Consider the following 18,775-nt stretch of genomic DNA (forward strand, 5'->3'; position numbering starts at 1 on the left):
TCCATCCATCTATCCATCCATCCATCCATCCATCATCTACCCACCCACCCATCCATGTAAAAAGCCAGCCAGCCATCTAATGTTTATCATGTATGTTCTATATAAAGTTCTAACATGTCCCAAGACCTAATCTTTGTCCTCAATACCAGTCTTATATAACAATGCCATCATCTATAGAAAGAATTTGGCATTAAATTGTAGTACTAAACCATTTCAAAGGGTAGTTGAGCACTGAATTGTTAGTATCCTTCAATTTCTCCTCATCAGAGCTGTATTATTCAGGGTCCAGCCCTCTGTGGGACTGAAAGAGGAACTGGTGTTTGGAGTGAGAGTAGGACTGAAACTCCAGCTATACATCTAGGGGCCTTATTAAGTGAAGGAAGAAGATTGGTGAGTTTGGAAACCAGGCTAAACTTGACCAGCTGCACTTTTGCCTAACTGACTAGGGCTTGTTTAGCCTGCTAGGCCAGGCCCATATTACGGCTTTCATGAGCCTTAGACACTTTCACCTTTGTGGGCATCTTCCTCCACTTAAAAAAATCACAAAAATTAAAACTGTTATGACTACATTGACATTACTATAAATACAAACCAGCATGGACTCATTAGTATATTATTTTCCCTACTTTTAAAAGAAATTAAAATTAACAATTTTGTGATTTCCAACAGTATTATGGACCTTATGCACTGTATCTACTGTGCTTACCAGCTAATTCGGCTGGTAAGGAGGAGCTTGAAATATGGTCTTCTGGTGGAGAGGGACCCCCTGTATCCCACTCTGCCCTGCCAGCCAGGGGACAGCTCAGCAAAGTGGATCCAAAACGTGGGAACTCCGCATAAACCTCTTGCATGAAGTTTTGATTTAAGGGGAGGTTCAGACCTGTGAACTGAATTCGTATTTCCTGCTTTTAGCCTAGGTATCATGTTGACTAGGTTCTTCAATAGAAATTTTGACATTAGAATTTTTTTACCTCTAAAAAATATCTTTATTTGGTAATAGAAGTCATTGATGGAATTCATACTGGATTTCTCATTGATAAAGATGATTCTAGGCATAGCATGCTTATGCAATTTTGGATTTATTTAGAGCAGCACTGCAATAGACTTTTGATCTAAGACTTCCTAGTAGCTTCACATATGAAGGACAACTTGGTTCTGCATTGTGTATTACTCAAGTGGACCATCACCTTGTTTAGGCAGGACAAAGGAGCAGGGAGCTACCTTGGTATGTCTGGAAAACAAGTCTTTCTTGGACTTAGGGGAAGGAATAGCTGTTGTATAAGCCAATCAGAAATGTTAGCCACAAGTGAGAAGAGGCTATTCTCTCTTTTGAGACATTTCAAAGGCTGATTATTATTTTTTTTCATGCAGCTTCCTCAGTCTTGTAGTTAATTTAAAAATAAATCTTCCAAGATGCTGGGAACGAATTGCTCATCTTATCAGTGTGAATTTTTCTTTTCTCTGTCCTTAGGGTTGTTAGGAGTGGATATATCAGAGTATACTACGTAGAAGACATTTGAAATGGAGTTACTTGAGTTTTCAAATTCATTCCTTGTGAGGCAAGAAAGTATTCATGTGAATATAAGTAGGAAATTATTCTTTTTTTTTTTTTTTTTTTTTTGATACCAGGGATTGAACTCAGGACCTTGCGCTTTTGAGGCAGGAGGTGGTACCACTGAGCTAAATCGCTGGCCCACTCTGACTTTTTGAGACAATATAAATTTTACTTTTTTCCGGTATGAATATTTTATTTTGACAATGAATTTTACAAACAAATTTTACATTCTGAAACTCTCAAACTTCCACTTGCTTAAAAAGGTGAGAGATGGGCATCCTAGACTCAATTTCAGGCATTAATAAACTAGTACCAGATTTAAGTTATATATAAGCTAGCTACATTTTTAATACCATAAAAATAATGACATCCATTAGTTTCAAGGATAAGAAGCACATGGACATATTTGTGTAAGATGGCAGTCTTATGTCAATAAACATCTATGTGTTTGACATATATTTCCATTAATGGTTGGCACAACTCTATGAATATCAAATTGCACAAATTACTTTTTATAATTGTGATTGGGAAATTGAAACATACAAAGAATGTGGAAGTAAGTAGCTGAAAATGCTACACTTACTGCACACAAGCACATCATAACAAGGAATGGTATCACGGTTCTCCAGGAATGACTTTGAAAAATTTAAAGTGTTACTTTAACAGAAAAGTTAGAGCCTATAGTGTGAAAAAGGACTCAATCACTAAAGATTTATTTTAGCAAAGTATAGATTTTATGCAATTAGTTACTAACATATACTTTAAGAGATTAATACTGACCAACAGAACATTTAGATGATTCTAAAGTGATGTAAACTTTTTATAGAACCTGACACTACCTAGTCCAATCGTAAAAGAGTATTACAGAAATAAAAGATATACTGTTCACATATTTTGGGAATCTATGAGTTTCTTTCATTTCATCTTATGGATACAATGTCTTAAGAAATCTTGTCGTATGTCCTTATCTGTAAAATGGGAACTGTTTAATTGCTGAATGTTATTTGAATTTGTTAATGTACCTAAAAGTCTGTTTGAGAAGAAAAATACTAGGCATTACAATTAGTTCTACTCTGATAAAAGGTTGAAATTTTTTGTGATTCTCTGTAAATCTTAGCTGATGATGTTGCTAGCTAAATGGCCAGAAGTTTGTTTCAGTATTTTCTCCAGTAGAATGAATCCAGACAATAAAAGTCAAATGAATTTCATTTAGAAATGAGCTAAATTTAGTCACAGAGTTTATTTGACTTGCCAGGTTTGAACATTCAAGCAGCAAGAGTTTGTGACATGTTGATACTACCTTTGGTATATAATTCAATTCACTCTAGGTTAATACTCCTTACCATTTTCACATTATTTCCTACAAATAGCCATTGCTATATGAATGAACTATTCTTCAGCATATGTGGTGGTAGACTTTTCAACTGAAGTCTTCCTCAACATTTGTAACCTACCTCTCTGGTCAATATAGTTCCTTTATTGTGCTTATCATTATATTCTGCAGTGAAATATTCTCTAGAAGTTTCCTGTGAGCAACTTTTCCCTAACTACAGGAAGAAAAGCTACTGCCTTTTATTTTGTTTGGAAAGTCTAGTGAAAAATATTAACATAATAAATAGTATATAGCCCTATATGTTTATATAAATATATGTAAACAAAAACACACATAAACATATCATGTAATAACTTTTCCAAAACATTTTTCACATCTGTCATTTTATTTGGTTTCACTAGGGTTTTATAATTACTGCAAAAAAAAAAATCTGTATTGTATATTTATCTAACTTTTCCTTAACAAATGGAAAAGAAAAACCTACAATCAATTCCTAATTTTAAGATCTTCAGAGAAAGATTAAATTAATATTACTGTCTCTTTCATTTTTGTCCATAAACATAAGGAGAATGCAGTCCGGAGAGGTTGAAGGGTATGTTTAGAGTTATATGCTACTTGGTGAAACTATGGGACCAGGATTGGGAAAGTCATTCTATGTTGGTAGAAATGACCTGAGGTGGATATTCTTCATTGACAGGTCTGCAAGAGCTGAATGGTCCTTTAAGAACACTTTCAAGAACAGGAAGTCATCCTACCAGCAACAACGGAGCACTCCCTAAGCCAAGCACAGTCTCTTTTTCAAGATAACCAAGGCCTATTCCCTATTCTCAAGTGGCTTTATGACTTGTAGGTGCTATGTGCACTTACATAAGTCCCTGAAAATCAATGGAGATTGCCCGTTGGGGAATCAGATCAAGCCATATTCTACTGTGCCTTCAGCTGGGAGATGGCAAAGACTAGGCAAGGGAAAGTAGAAGCGTTAAGTTAAGAAGAGGTGAGAAAATCTTTATAGAAGAGTGATAATATCAATACATGGAAATAAAAAGAGGATACCAAGGGCCGGGGATTTAGCTCAGTGGTTTCGCCGCCTGCTGCGCATGCGCAAGGACCCGAGTTTGATCCCCGGTACAAAAAAAAAAAAGAGGGTACCATAACTTTATGTAAAACTGACTAGCAATTATTTCACTCTATTTTAGTTATTTGCCTATCATTACCACTGAACTCTAAACCATAAGTCATTTTGTAGCAGAGATTGCTAGTTGAACATTAGAATTCATTCATCCCTTCCCCTTCTTTTTCAGCACACAAATCCTGCCTTTATAGCTGAATGAATGAATCAGTAAATTTTTATAACTCCTAGACCTTTTTTGCGGCTAGGAACATAGTTACATCTGGCAAATAAGATGTGAGCAGGACAGTTAAGTGAGAATTCTGGGAACACTCCTTAAGGGAAAGAGGTACATATATATTTTTGTTTTTACGTCCATCTTTCACCCTACTGCCTGAGATAAGATATAGCAGCTGATGTTTCAGCAACAATCTTGGACTATGAAATGACCTTCAGAATAAAAATCAAACTAGGAGAGAAGGAAGGACTCTAGGGTCCCTGATGACTTTTTCAAGCTCCCATTTCTTGTACCAACCTTTGGTCTTATTTTACACAAGTGAAAAAAACTGAGTGAGTTTAAGTCCTAGAGTTAAGTTTTTGTTAATAGCAACTGAAACAAATCCTAACCAATACACATCATATCTCTATATTCCCAGCAGATAGCATGGTGCCAAAACTGGTAATTTCTTAAAATATTTGCAGTTTAAATTTTATTTAATTACTTCTACTTGTCTTATTCCAAAAAAAATTAAAGATGGGTGCTTAGTAAATGCACAGCTGAAAAATTTGAAAATATACCAATGCACCAAAGAAGAGTATAAAGGCCAAATCAGGAAAACAAATATAAGAATAGGAGAGCCAGTCCTTAAAATTTAAAAATCAGAGAAATTTAAAAGCAAATATCACTCTTTTACTAAGAAAGAAAACCTAGCAACATAATTTAAAACATTCCTTATAATATGGATAATGAATTAAAAATTAGAAGTAAATAATTGGCTATGAGTTATTGATATATTAAAGCTCAAAAATTATATTCAAAGTGATAGTTGAAAATTGATCTATATCAAAAATGGGAAAACACAACTAGTGGATCATATTTGAAGCAATACAGTGAACAATCAAAATTATGACAAAAGCTATGTTGGAGAATCATGTGTTAAATAAGTGCTAGGACCTATGTTTTATTTAATGATCACTGACTTAGCAATTCTTCTGTGCCAGACACTGTTGTAAACACTTCACAAAAATCAGCTCAGTGAAGCCACATAACAACCTTATGAGGCTGTTATTGTATTATGCCTATTTTTCAGATGGAGAAACTGAACCCTAATTTTACATGACCAAGACCACACAATAAATGGAGGGCAAGATTTTACCTGAAAGTCAAGGATGAAAAGTGTTAGACATTATCAGCCTTTCTAAAGTGTAATACAGCATACTAGCAGACCAGCCCCTTGGCTCCTCTAAATTTACTTCACATTTTGAAATTGTGGAAAAAGGCATCAAAAGGGACCCAGAAGAAGATGAAAAGAAAAGTCACAGAATGAAAATTGGACCTCTGAAAAAAGCCAGAGTTGCTGCCTGCATTAAATTTAGAGAAGATCCCAATCAGTTTCACCCTCCAATGAATGTGGTCAGATGAAAAAATGAACTGCTTGATTGTGATAGCTATAAAGGAAGATGTGTTGGAATTTCTGATCCTGATAGTCCTTAAAACAAAAATAGACAACTTAAAATATAAATTCTGAAGATTTTAAAAGCCATTGGTATCACTTCTGTATACATACTTCTGATTAATTTTATAATTTACACAAATTTATACAAATTCTGAATGCCCTCTCTGCCTTGCTCTTCTGTGTCTTCCTGGGAACTCTTCCTCGCCCTGCAAATTCTACTCCAATGTCATTCTCCCTCGAATCTCTAACCCTCACTTTGCTCTTTCTCATTGCAATTGACTTAGAGGAAGCTTCAAAATTCATAGCCACCCTATATATTACTGTTCAAACTATTTCCCCACTGTATTTGCAATTGTTTGTTCACAAGCACATGACCCTCAAACAGGCTATGAACTTCCCAGGGCAGGAACTACCCAGCACAGTAACCAGCACATGCTTGGCACTGAAGAAAAACTTACTGAATGAAAAAAATGAAGGACCAACTGATTAGCTGTGTACACTATTCTCCTGGGAACTGGTTTAACTCAGAGAGGGCAATTCAGGTTTGCTGCTTGAAATTGGACCATGATGATGATGAAGACACAGATTCTGCTATCAAAGAAAAATACTAGAAGTGGAAGCCAAAACAAAGTGCCAAAAGAAGTCAGATGGGTTGTTACCAGTTATTTATTCTTAGTCATCAGTCACCTGATGACTTTGCCATCTATAGCCAGAAGATATTGATGATTCTTTGACCTGTGTCCTTTAAAAGGTAAAGAAAACATCCTAGCACACTACCTTAAACAATAGGAAGACAAAAAGGAGTGGGAAATTTGACCTTGCTCTTCAGTTTCCTTGAGAATTTTTAATAGCTTTCTTGTGCAGTTTTACTACTTTGGCTGTGACCTCTGTATACCCCAAGGTCAGGTCAGCTTTGCGTGTAGCTTGTGAATTAAACCCTTCAAATCATCCTAGAGCCTAAGCTTTAACTGGTCTCAAGAACACCCACCCAAACCTGCATATTCTTTTCCTTTGCTTCTTTTTCTTTTGCTTTGCAGGAGATGGGGGCTCCTTTTTAAACCTAAGGTTCAAAAGACAGTAGCTAGAATTTATGCTGAAGTGGAGTAACAGGCTTTGGATCTGAGCAGTGTCCTAATGCAGGTGAAAAGCATGTATTGATTACTTAAAGAAAGTTAAAATAAAAGCAATTTTTCTCCCCATTTCGGCACATTGCAGCTTTTGGCCTATCCACTCATAGCTAAAAAAGCATTCTTTCCTGATAATCAAGCTTCAGCTGTCTGAATTTCAGGCCGAGCCTCTCCTCCTGAGCTCTGCTGAAGAGCTGCTTTAATTAACCATTATACCACAGATGTTATTGATTTTTTTTCAAATCTGGTTGAAACATCATTGTGCTGGATCATGGCCAAAACTAAGGCCTGAATTTGTGTGTGTGTGTGTGTGCGTGCTGCTTTACTCCTTCTGCATACCTTATTAGTCTCTGTGTCTGTTAAGTGCAATCCTTAGTATTAACTCAGAAAATATAGAATTGATTTTTAGCTCAGCAGCCATGATCTAAGGGCTCCTAATTTGAAATCTGAAAACCTCAGTTGCTGAGGAAGTCTTTCCACTGTTACTCTACATTTCCTTCGAGTAAGCTTTTTATTCTTTAATTTAAAAAAGAAATCTCCCTCTGGCTTTTACTTTGTTCTCTCTCTCTCACACACACACACAAACATACATACATACAATACACTTTGGAGGTTTCACAGGATCATGACCCATTCTGTATTTTGAACATGTTTGTCATGAAAGGCCCTCAGAGCCTTATTCTTGTCTATCCTAAATGTTTGACCTGTGATATGGACTCTATGAAATTTTCAAATTGAAGTACCTCAACATTTTCCATAACTTGAAGGACAATTTGGAAGAACTTGAGCAGCATTCACTTGAGGAAATTGCAGGATATCACAAACAACAGGGCATCTGCATTCCTTTTACAATTCACCTTCCAGTGATGACAAACTCAAGGACCCAACAGTCACAGTAGGTTCCTAAATTCTGATAAGGTTTCTGTGAGTTTAGTGATACTTTCTTTAAATGTAATTTGAAGCTTTTAAAATACTGTAATGGCAGCTCTTGACCTTTAAAAAATCACATGGAGCAAGAGGTGGTGAAAAATGTTTATTTACTTTGCATCAGTGCTAAACTCCCAGACCTTCCTAGAACTGGTAGTTCGTTTATACTTGGGAACTCACGCATGTCACCCCCATTCTTCCAATGCTAACCAGACAGGCCCACTTGAGCTAAGGAAACAATGGGCTGTAGTGGGTCCTATGCCTCAGTGAGAAACAACAATGTGGGCCTCTTGACAAATTCTGGCGTCGCGAGTGGGATCTTGCAGTTCAACGTGCCTGCTGAACAAGAAGTTGGAAAAAGAAAAGATCATCTTGTAAACAATTAATTAATGTTTGTCATGAATTATCATTTTTACTTCCTTCTCAAGAGGCTCAAAGGGAATAAAAAGGCATTTTTGCAGGTGGTGGCATTCAAACTAAGGGCAATCAAAGGTTTGAGAGCTGAGGCACAGCACTCTGAGTCTCTAAGGGTGAATGGTGCTAGGATTAGAGCACAGCAGGGGGTTGAGGGCTTCAGGTGTGAAGCTTAATGTTTGTGATCAGCAAAAAAGTCTTGAATTTATCTAAACTGCTCTTCTGCTAACAGTACTTCTAGCACATAAATGTTCTGAAACTGACAAGTGTTCTCATTGATCTTCTAATGCAAACATGATCTGCATGTGAAAGATGCATCCCTTTTGCCTAATTTAGAATGTGCATCACAAAGAGCATTAGATGATGACCCCACAAAGAGATCACTCACACACACACACACACACACACACACGCGCGCGCGCACGCATTCCAGACGTGCATGCTGCATGTGTGTATACACACACGCAAACTTTCTTGCCTGGATGGATCTTCTTTGAAGCTCTAGGCAAGGATCTGCAAAATTGTTTTTCTCTAGATCCCTAAACCAGTTGTTGAGAACTAGGTTACTCAATAGCCATCTGACCAGTGAGTTCCTCTGATATTCCAGGAATAATTCCTTTTCACTTGGCTTGGAAAATTGCCTAGAATTTATTATGCAGCATTTAATTTACAGAGTTCCCCCTGTCCCCACCCCCATCAGTAGCAAAATATTGAAGTGTATCCAAGGTATAAAAAAGTCAACATATATGCAACATAATGATACTAAAATTTCCTAAAGAATTATGAGTAATGTTTGTGACCCTTAGCGCTAACTATTTAGGCAAACATTATTGATATTTTAAAATTTGCTAAAGTCCAGTAAATGCATCTAATCGCTCCATGAATCTTCTCTATAATCTGATGAACTCTAAATATTACTTTTCTCTATATATCATAGATGTCACCTACTGAATGGGCTCTAAAAAGAAAATGCTAAGTTAAAGGTTAATGAGATATCACTTAGTGAAAATGAGTCATAGACAAAACTTGGAAGGACCAAGGTGAATTTGAGACTTTTTTTTTTTTGGTACCTCGGATCAAACTCCGGTCCTTGCCCTTACACAGCAGGTGGTGAAACCACTGAGCTAAATCCCTGGCCTGAATTTGAGGCTTTTGAGTTAACTTCTAATCTAATCTTCTAAAATTCTCCCCTCCCCATGGTGGTGGCTCATTTTCTTTTCTGCATTCATATTTCCTCTTCCCTTGGGTATTCACTGACCATCATCCAATAGAACAGGGTCTTAAGGCATCAAGCCTTGGGGCCTCAGGAGTCCAACATGACAAAAGCACATTTATGCCTTTTGCCTTGACTGCTCTGCAGTTAACAGAACTGAGCACCACTGAGGCTTGTGGCCACAACTGCGAGCACGTCATGGGGTTTCCCTTGAACCCAAGTGTGTAGTACAAACCTGTGGGTTTAAACTTGGGAAAGATCCCAAAAACTGTAGAAGAGTTTGGGTAGAAAAGGCTAAAACAAAATATCAGGCCCAGAACCTGACAGGAGTCTTAGAAAGAGAAAGGGGCTGGGGAGGAAAGAAAGTGAACACAGCCCCTGAGACAAAATAGAAGCTGTGCCTTTCAAGGAGCCCTTTTCTGAAATTTCTGGCTAACTTCTAAAGAGTGGTAGAGTGAATTACCATAAAAGTAAATTAATTTTTCAAAATTAACTTTCTTCAAATGAAGGGGTCTATTCTGTTTCTCCCTTTTTTTAGATATTAAAAGCTTAATGCCAACATATATATATAGAGAGAGAGAGAGACAGAGAGAGAGAGAGAGCAATGATTGTGAGTAAATTGAAAAAGAATAGAGTTCCTGACACCCAGTACCTACAGGAGCATTTCAGACCAGTGAGAGAGTTGTTTCTAAGATGGTTCTTTCTGGTGGCCTACTCCTGGCTATATTGTGTCACTGAACCTACCTACTCTTCCCCTGCCCCTTGCTGAACAACACTCTGCACGTGGCACTAACCCTGCTTGGTGCCAGGCCCCATGTTATGTGCTGCTGTTCATTCTCACTGCTGCACATCCAGCGAACGCGGTTGAGACAGCACTAATTAGAGAGTGAAGGGAAGGGTCTGAAGAAGCTCCCAAAGGGTGAAAAAGTCAAAGTCTGTGTTGCTTTTACTGGTATGGGATCAGGTGGTCTACATCTAACAGAATGTTTTACCATAGGATGAGTTTTTACATAATCAGGAACATTTAGTTTTAAAATAAATGACATTGATTAAAATAAATGACAACCACAAAAAATACATGCAAAAAAAGTACCAGCAAGATGCCCTCCCCTGGCCAGAAAAGACATACCTGTCCTTTGAAAAATACAGTAGATGGAAAATCCTTTTCATTCTTTTTGCAGTGTAAACAATTAGATTCCCCCCAACAAATGTGTTCCGCTACAAGTTGCATTAAACCAAACCAACAAGGAGTAATTTTAAGGAGTATTACTAGGAATCTATCTTCTTCCTCCTATAGCAGAAAAACAGGGTTTTTGGAATAAAGGCATCCTAAACGTGGCTAATGAATGCTCCTCACAACCACCCAAGAATGAGTTGATGATGAAAGAATTAAATTTTTTTTCCACTTGAACAACTCTCCTGGCTGGATCTATCTTTTCCAGAGGGATTGACCTTTCTAAGGACTTGTGTCTGCGTGAGAGGTCCCACCCACCCCGTTACTATTTTAAGGAGATCCCTGAAAGGCTCCTTATTTTGCTTCCCTGCCCCCAACCCCATTATGCCACCACTGTGTGCTAGTGCTTGAAATTAATCAAGGGCCCCTTCTGGGAAAGGGATTCCTCTTTGAGAGAAACGGAACTGGACACTTCTCTGCCTTCCTGCTTCCCTTCGCCCTGTCAGCCCCTGCTCCCCAGTGCGCCCCAGACAAAGCCCCAGGACTCCCTGGAAGCGGCGAGGAGCCGCTGATCTGCCCTTGCCAGACAGCTGCTGTTTGAACCCAGTTCTGACCGTAAAATCAAAAGTGGGTCCGAGGGAAGCGGTAAACACTGTGCAATGAGCCTTTTGAAGGCAGCTGATGCCTCATTTGGGGTGACATGTTGTGGCTGATGAGTGTGGATGATGTGGGGTTTTCGATAAGTGCCTCATCAGTATCCTCATCATGCTCGTGTTGCTCCGCCGCGGCGTGTGCCCTGACTTGATTGTAATTGCCCGAATCTGCTCCCGCTGCTCAGGCGCGCACAGTAATATGCAATAAAACAGCAAGAAGTGAATGTTAACCATCTGAGTTCTGACACGGCGGCTCTGCAGTTCAAGATCTCCATTAAGGACCAGGAAGAGGAGTGTGTGTGTGTGGGGGGGGGAGCCTATAAGAAAAGAAGGATTCGGAAAATTCCCAGGGTCTGCTTCTGTGCTCAAAGGCAAAGTACAGAAATTAAGGAGCTGTTTAGTTTTAGATCCTCCCAGGTATAAACTAACAGGTAGTTTGCTGGTCTTCAGTATAATTAATATTTTCCCATCCCAGGTGTCCCTACGTTTGCTCATTAGCTCTAACAGGAGGCACCGCTGTAGCCCTTCCCGAAGTGTGCCTGGTGGTCACTATCTTCAGGGTAGGCTGGGCCACTCAATTTGTCAGTGCTCCTAGTATGCAGTAGGTTATTTCAGGTACAGAATTTATAGGGTGCAATTTTTCAGAGAACTCAAGGAGGCAAACACCCAAAGCATTGCTTAATCACGTCATTTGCTGGGGACTGGCTTGGTTTTCAACTTCAGTAGCATCCACAGGGTGACCTAAGTTATCTCTTCTATCATTTCCACACACCTATAGAGGCCTCAGTTCAATACTGAAACTTTAAATCTGATGGTGTCAGGACTACCAGGTCCTGGTGAATGAAGTGGCCCCAGGACTGTGCGTTTCCTCTTTAACTGTGAGAACAGAGAGCCTATCTGGGAAAGGAGACCTGAGCTGGGTGGGCCTAGAGCAATCACTTCTTTCTCAGGTGAAATATTGTAAGTAAGGGGAGAGGAGAGCGTTTATAGTGTATTTTTAAAGAAATAAGGTAATTTTCTTAAGTTAGATTTTGTATAGCCTGGATCAGTATAGATCTAATGATAAATATGCACACTGGAGAGAAAATCTAATTTCCATATTATAAACTTGCTTGTCTTACCCCATACCCCTGTTCCCCACCCCCAGAATGAACCATAAGTGCTTATCCTTTGTAGGTGAAAGCTACTATCCAACATATTGTCTACTTAGGAGTATATCATAAAGTATCTCCAAGAAAATACCCTATTCTTTGCAGTTTCCTGTCAATTGAGTCCTTTGGAAGCCAGTGGCAGTGGTAACTTCAAAATGAGATTTTAATTACATATGGAAACCTTTACCGTTATTTTTCATTTTAAAGAAAGTACGGTTTCCTCAAAAAACATTTATTCTCTTTTTTCCCTCCCCATTTCTAATAGCAGTGTCTTTTCAGAACTTTACAAGTACCATTTGTTTGGACCATGGGTTTTCTCCTTGCTCAAAAAAAAAAAGCCTCACATTTGAAACTAATGAATTCAGCCTGCAGTCCCACTTGGAAGCCCCTATACAGATGGAGTTTCATTAACTGTTTGAATGTCTGTATCAGTAACTGCTCAAGAGAAACAATTCCTGCCCACATGGATAATTAATAGAACACTTCACAGAAAAAGACCATCTCTGATAGTAACTACCTGGCTCTTGCGTAACAAATGTGCAGCTATAATTTCTCCGCCTGTGCCAGCCCTTCCTTAAAGCAGCCACAAAGCTTCTCTTTGTATGGACTGAGTGACTGCAACTGCTTCCCTATGATTGCTGCAGCCCACCAGGTTTTGCGTAAGTCCTTGGTAGCTTCAACTTGGGTTGACACAAGAAAAGAATGAAATTAGCCTTGGCTGCCGCACTCAATAATGCTATAGGAAACAGCCTTTCTCTCTGCCCCAAGGACATACTTTTCTTCGATTATAATGGCCTTGTCTATCTTTTATTAAGCAAGGTTTAACTCTGAATGTTTGGACCAAGTTCTCACATGGGGTTATCCCATTCCATCTTTTAAAATTCCTCTCCTGCAAATTCAGGTGGACAAAGTCTTACTGTTTCCTTTTTGCCTTAACCAGGTATGCAGTGCTGGTAGCTTTCACATAGCTGTTGTTTTTTATCCAAGAAGTGGCTGCATTTCTGAAGTGGGTGATTGCAGGACAGAGTTCTGACTCTTCTAGTTAATTTGGTGTTCTATTGAAGTTTGCAAAATGTTTTCTTAACAGGTGATACACCAGGGAAGGCTTTTTACATCTCTAACAGATACATTAAATAAGTACAATTTTATAATAGTTTTTAAAAAGCTAAAAGAATATTACATAGCAGAAAAACGAAAATGGATAAACAATTTCAATGAAAGTGTAAGTACCCTAAATTGGTGCACTGTAGGGATGTATTCTAGAAGGAAAGAAGTTAAACCAGGAAATGTTAGCAAATGCTACTAGGACCCCAACAAATTTCTTCTCTGAAACTGATGAGTGTGTCATTTTTTTCCTCGAAATTGATTATAAAGAATGTGCAAATGAGCAAATAATAATTTCTAAAGTATATTGGTATACAAAATATTTCTAAGTATGTATCAATCTGTTTTTTATATACTGGTCCAGAGAAGTCATAAATTGAAAAGGAAGCTACATAGAACTTTCTACATATCAAACACACATGTTTAAAATTCATATTCAAATGTCCCGTGCACACACACTTTTATAGTGTATGTTCACATAAATCTGAAGTAAAGGTTTTGTAAGAGTTTGCTCCTAAAAATAGTTTGCTGGTGTAGCAATTAAGGAAAAAATAGTGAAAGGCAGAAAATGAATTCTGAAATACAAAAAGCTTTTGTTAAATGGCAGGTTTAATCAGTAAGAATGCAGAAGTCAGCTTTTAGATGGTGTACATTAGCAAACCTGATTGGATTCAGGCTTGCAAGTTCCGGCTGTGAATTCTGCACAAGTTGAGGGATGTGCAAAAACTGCAGCATCAACAGTTTATTTCAAAAAGGTTACCAAAAGATAATACAAACTAAAAACAACATCGTGGTAACATTGCAGCATTGATAGATGGGGTTACCATGGGCACCAGAGAGACGCTCATTATAAGGGCTGCTCCCTTCCATTAGTTAGGGGGATGAACATAAGCAGGGTGCATATGGAGGGCCTGGCGTCATCAACTGAACCGTGGTGTCTTCTTTCCATGGAGTTTCAACAATTGCTCTGCAGTGTTGATCAATGGAGGAGAATGTGTCTATATATGTCTACATACTTATGTATCCTTGTGAAGTGAGAAATAAATGATACCTTAGATTTTATAGAGAAAGACTAGTTCCTTGCCCAGGTCGTATGAGCAGTGTTGGAGAATCAATTGGTGACCCCATGTGGTTGCCAAGGTCCTTGTCATTTTCCCATATGATCTATTGTAGGAAAATGAATGGCCAGCTATCCTTCCATATTATGGGTTTGCTCAAATCAGAATCAATCCCAACCTACAAATATTGACCAGAATTGGATAAGCTTAGGTTGCCTTGGGCCCAAACCAACATAAGAGTCAGGAAAGGACTGGTTCTAGAGCCAAAAATTAAATGTGAGTTTATTCAAGCAAAGGCTTAGGATAGCCTTGGTATCCAGAAATAAACTGCCCCTCCTGGTAGAGGTTCCAACCTCCCTAGCAACCTGGACAGATTTTTGGGTCAGAAATTAAACTTTTTCTCAATTTAGAACCACAACCCTGGGATTTAAAATGCAATTTAAGTTATTATAACTTATTCTATTCTATCCCATGAACACATAGAGATTTGATGATTAATAATAAATTCATAACATAGAGTCTGTTGGTATTACCGTAGTTTCACAAGAAAAGTGAAAGACAATGAAAATAGTGGCTGTTATAGGTGTAGCAGAGAAAATGAGCAAATACCCAAGTGTAGATAAATAAGATAGTCTCATCTTTCCTAAACTTGGAACAAAAGAGTCTAAGCAAAGATCTGATTCCTTTCTTTTACCCTATAGGGAGAATTTTTAAAGAAAAAGAAATGCATGGAATAAACTCAAAGTATGCCTCAAGACAGACAAAGGGAATGCAAAATTAAACCCTTGATATGAAAGGGAAGGTACAATGAAGCCTTCTAGAAGAGATACCTTTGGAGAAAATTTCAATTTCACTGTTTCTTTTCTTTCTTGCTTGCTTATTTTCCCCCCACAGATATGCTTGTTGGAAAGCCTGAAAGTCTTTTTATTATTTCTTCTTTCCTTTTCCTTTTTATTATGTGGTATATATTTTTTGGAAAATTTTCCTTCCAATATCAAAGTGGTTCCTATTTTTCTAGTATTGTTTCTGATACCTAACTGTGACCAATAATACCTTCCATTCAATTCTTTCTTTCATCAGCTCCATTTCTCTCATTTCCTTCAACTCTCTCTCCTTTACCTCCTCTTTACCTCTTATTAACCCTTGCAGTTCCAGGTATGTTGTGATTTCACAAAGATACATTTCTGTCTACTTTTTTAAAAAAAGTCTAACCTACATTTCTATGTAATCTCAAGTTTCTATCCATGATTTTGTCTAACTAAATCAGTGGAATGAGTCTTTTAGCAAACAGGGAACTCATTAATTTATTATATATCATGATTTTGCCTATGTTTTGAGGGTATTTGTAAAATGCTATTTTCATTAAGAGAGTAAATTACTGTATATTTCAGTGCAAGTATAGAATAACACCACTAATAGCTTTATATTATATTGGCTTTAAAAATCACTGATTTCTGAGGATCTCTAATACTGTTTGTTCATGATTTGGACATGGAATGATGTCCTTTGTCATTTTTTCCAAGTATTTCTTCTTATGGAAGAAGAATGTGTTATATATTCTGTTGAGTGGCATTTATGGCATGAAAACAGATCTATAGGGAGCCAAATATGTGAGAGATGAACTAGAATTTATAGTTGCCAGATAATTTCTGTATCTTAAGCTTCCAAACATGATAATGATGTTTGAGTACATTTATAATTTTTTCACCATGAAAATTCCCAATTTATGGATGAGAGCTATCTCATTTATAATGGCCTCCTTATTCTTGAATGTTTCCTTTTTTGGTATATTGTTCTGCATATTTATATTTTAATGCTACATTTCTTTGTATTAGGCTCTGAAACACAAGGGAAAAATAATGTTCTTGAAAACCAGGGATTATGCTTGCTTCTGGGTATGGCGATGTAAAGCATTTCATTAATAATAAAAAAGTTAGAGAAATAAAATTCAAGTGTGCTTATTTACCAGAAAAAAAGTCTTTCTTTATATCTACTCAGAAAGGGATTTTAAGAACTCACTATTTGACTAAACATTCAGAATTTACACTACAATACTCTCTGTACATTAAGAAACTTATTGGAGAATTGATGAATATGGCAAGATACTTTGCATGAATCAATAATGGAATCTTTCACAAACCTGACAACTTGGAAATTTCTTTTTACCACTTTGGAAATAAGGCTTAAGGTAAGCTCTTTTTTTTTCCTCTTTTAAGAAAAAGTTCATTTTTGATACAACCTAGGAATAAATCTAAACTGTTTAAAAATGTATGGAAGTAAAGCCTTGAGCAAATGAAAACTTAAGACTTAGGGGAAAACTTTTTGGATATATCTGAGTGACAAAGTGCTTTTTTGGTAACAATATAATTATTCATTCCCCCCAACTTATTTAAGGCTATTAAGTAGATCAAATTTAAAATAAATGAAATAAATCATCGAGAAAAATACTATTATCAGGATTAAATTGAAATGAGAAATGTCTAAGAAACCTTAGACGGTAGAGTAATATCTTAAAAATATTCTGAAAGTTATTATGTTTTCCAAATTCAGAAAAGGCATTAACTCTACAGGTTGTGCACCCTCTGAAAATCATGGAATATAGAACAGATTTTCACACTCTTTCAAAGTAGCCACAAAAAGAAAAAGAGCCAAAGATCCAAAACATTTGCTCATGCATCCAGATAACTTTTTATTATACATAATGTAAAAAAAGTATGTTCTTCACAAATTTATTAGCAAGATGGTTACAGCAAATGATCTTTTCTGTAGTAAATTATCTTTGTATTAGGAAGTTTCCTTTTTCAATTTTAGTATTCTCTTCCTTTATTTTCATACTTGTCCCTTGTACATAAACTTTCATTTCCACTGGTTGAATTTGAACAATAATATTTTCATTTTCATTGTGTTCTAAAAGAGACCTTTAGTATAAATGAATTACAAAGCCCATAAATTATGAACATAATTTTTATTTTTTTCATGAATGTGGAGGTATTGTATCAGTGAAAGCAGCTTTCGGGATTGCTGAGGAGATCACATTCTTTTAACAGACAACAGTAATTTTCTCTAACTACATTATGTCTCTCAGTGTCAGCATAATAATTATGTGCTATCAGTTTTATGTCATTTCCTCTGGGATTCTCTGTCTACCATGCACCACTTTTAACTGTTTCACTTTATTCAACATGCTCTCTAATTGCCATATCAAAGGTTTACTTGAACTCCTTTTTAAGTATAATGGATTTGACCATAAAATCATGCATTTGCAGTTGAATATGCATTTACATCAAACTTATAGCTTTAAATTTCACTTGGAAGAAAAGCCTCATGTTTTAGTGCAGGTTTTGAATGCAGATTTACTATAAAATAAGTGAATAATAATGCCAGGTTATTTTGGAAAGTGTTCTTTTATGCAATCCCTGCATTTAATACAATCACAAAATGGCTGCCCAACAGGTGGTCTTTTCAGAGTGTTAAGCCACAACAATCAGAACAAAAAGGACACCAGAATCTAATGTTCTTCAGAATTTAAAAAGCTGTTCACTTTCTTTTGTTAATTTTCAGATTTAGCCATGTTCATTATTGTTGAGCCCCAAATGCAAGACATTCTTTTTTGACATTTTGCCCTAAATAGACACTGACCGAGGCTGACTCTCCAACTAGCTGTTTTGTCACATGCAAGCGGAAACTAGTCATGAACAATGAGTATGCATTCTTGGTACTTAAATGGCTAAGGAACAGACCAGTTTTGACCTGCTGCAAATCTGGCAAAGTCTGGGTTAACAAAAGTGTGTTTGACAAAAGATGAAGTTTCTTTTCCTATATTTTCCCCAAAAGTAAGTATTTAATTATGTCTTAACACATTTTCTTCTTTTTTGCCTAGAGGATTATATGTCCTAGTGACAAGCTCATTCACGCTCTGAGGTTACAGTGTGGCATTAGGGACTATACCATTCAAAAGCCTTCTTTGGGCAGAAACTATTCTTTTACCAATAATTATTCACTTTAGAGAAAAGGGTTAAAAATGTGTATATATATATATATATATAATTTCATTATAGTATAACCATTTTACTGTAGCTAGCATTTTATAAGATAAAGTTATTTAAGGAATGTATCAGAAAATTGAAAAAATGTAGCAACATATTTTTCTAAGCAAAAGATCAAACTGCATTAAATATAAGAGGGAAATGCTTCAAGAGGTTTGAATTTATAGATAGACAAATTAATAAAAAAAGGAAATAAAGAAAATAACTTTCATGTTTAAATGTAGAACTTAAAGCAT

The 18,775-nt window shown here is 36.8% G+C and overlaps 1 long non-coding RNA gene across 2 annotated transcripts in view; it reads left to right on the forward strand.

The window, feature by feature from the left end:
* Positions 1 to 18,502, forward strand: part of LOC110346248 (uncharacterized) — a 56,501-nt gene extending 37,999 nt beyond the window's left edge. Inside the window, exons 3-4 of one of the 2 annotated variants that reach the window (XR_002390179.2) lie at positions 3,586 to 3,882; positions 5,307 to 18,502. This is a non-coding gene — a long non-coding RNA (uncharacterized LOC110346248). Of the gene's footprint in view, positions 1 to 3,585 lie in introns of both variants that reach the window. The other variant, XR_015445768.1, reaches the window with a different exon arrangement.
* Positions 18,503 to 18,775: the final 273 nt, after the last annotated feature.

Source organism: Heterocephalus glaber, unplaced genomic scaffold, assembly GCF_053883595.1.
Source record: "Heterocephalus glaber isolate CG9 unplaced genomic scaffold, H.glaber_assembly_v1.0 deba00001662, whole genome shotgun sequence".
Classification (NCBI taxonomy): Eukaryota; Metazoa; Chordata; class Mammalia; order Rodentia; family Bathyergidae; genus Heterocephalus; species Heterocephalus glaber.